Below are 1,717 nucleotides of genomic sequence, written 5' to 3' on the forward strand. Positions count from 1 at the left end.
AGTTACAAGTTAAGTTGATCGAGCAATCAAAATGATTTCGATGTACATCATTATAAGTTTGAAAATATTGAATAAAATTTAAGATTAAATCTTAAAATTTTATACTAATACAATAAAGCAAATTATTACATTAAATTGTACTCACAAAACTTTTTACATTTTCACCAAAAAGATTGTCCGTTGTTATGGGTAACATTAAAAGCATTTATAAATTAATTAGTGTTTGAAAAACCATTTTAGAAAATTTTTATTATTAAATAAATAAGCCAGAATTCATTAAATAAACATAAATGTGGCTATAAACTTTAATGCCATTAAATCGCATAACATTAAAAAGCACAAAACCAACGTAATAATTAATGTTGAAAAGCAAAAAAGGAAAAAGTGAAAAGTGACGACCTTGGTACAAAAAGTAAAAAAGCATATAAATGTTTCATGATGACCACCACAGCATATGGCCTATTTACGAGCAATAAAAGTACCTAAACTTATTTCCACTTTTTCTTTATCACGACATTAAAGTAAAAAGGAAATAAAATAAAAATATTATTTATTTTGTTACTGCTTTCTGAACAAAAAGAAATTAACAGTTTTAAATATTTATGACCATTTTATTAAAATTGTAGTTAAATTCTGCTCTTTTGTCACACATCAAAAGTTTTTTTTCTAAAACAAAAAATATCTTATTAAAGTTATTTTCCTTTAAATTGTTTTCTTTTGTTCTAAAACTTTTTACAAACAAACCACAAAGTTGAAAATGTAACCACAGTTTGTTTTTCAAAGTTCTCTAGAATTATTTGAATGAATGACTGACTAAAGTGCTGGCGATTTGTTAATATATGTATGTATATTTCTCTTAATATTATTTTACATGAATTATTTAGTTGTGTTGTCACAAACTACTAATATACTAGTTATTTGTCGAGTGTTGTTTGTGCATGTGAATTATTTTTTTTTTCTTTACTAGAAAATGATGAATTTTGTCGAGCAGATAAGCACTTACATTACAAATACGAATTTAACACAAGTGAATTTCTATTACCGAAACTACAACTGCAATTTCACTTCAAACCACATGAAACCACTACATTTGTAATCTTTGTTACAAATATTCAACAAAAGTAGAGACGGTCTACGTAGAAACCGCTGTATGAGGGAAGGTGTTCTGAGTGGAAATGTTAGAGGAGAGTTTGAGATTTTTTTACAAAAATACACTTAAGAATATACCCTTGGATATTATGGTAGCATTAAGATTTTTATATATAGAACATCTGCATCATCTACTTTATTCACCAGATTGCCCAAAAAATCCTTAAAATACACGTAAATCTATTCAGAATAGTTTTTAACGACTTTTTATATATGAGTTCCAAATTAATCCTAGTGGGAAACTCTTTTAAATTAGATCAGATTATATATACTAAACTGTAGATGTATGGATCAGACTATATATTACTTTATAGGTCATATTGGAGTGTGATCAGTAACTCAGTATAGACACCAATCCAAATGATGGCTGATCTACTAACCAGAGTAAAAACTAATCAATATATCAGATCAAAGACTGAACTGTAGATGTATCGATCAGACTAGATGTTGGATCAGATTAGAGTGTGATCTGTAAACTAGACTAGAGACTGATCGATATCAAGGCTGTTAACTGATCAATAAATCCAACTAAAGACAACTATAGATAACTCTAGAGGCTGATCTACAT

Source organism: Lucilia sericata, unplaced genomic scaffold, assembly GCF_015586225.1.
Source record: "Lucilia sericata isolate MDLA Ls3-8-SP2 unplaced genomic scaffold, ASM1558622v1 Contig000386F_arrow, whole genome shotgun sequence".
Lineage (NCBI taxonomy): Eukaryota > Metazoa > Arthropoda > Insecta > Diptera > Calliphoridae > Lucilia > Lucilia sericata.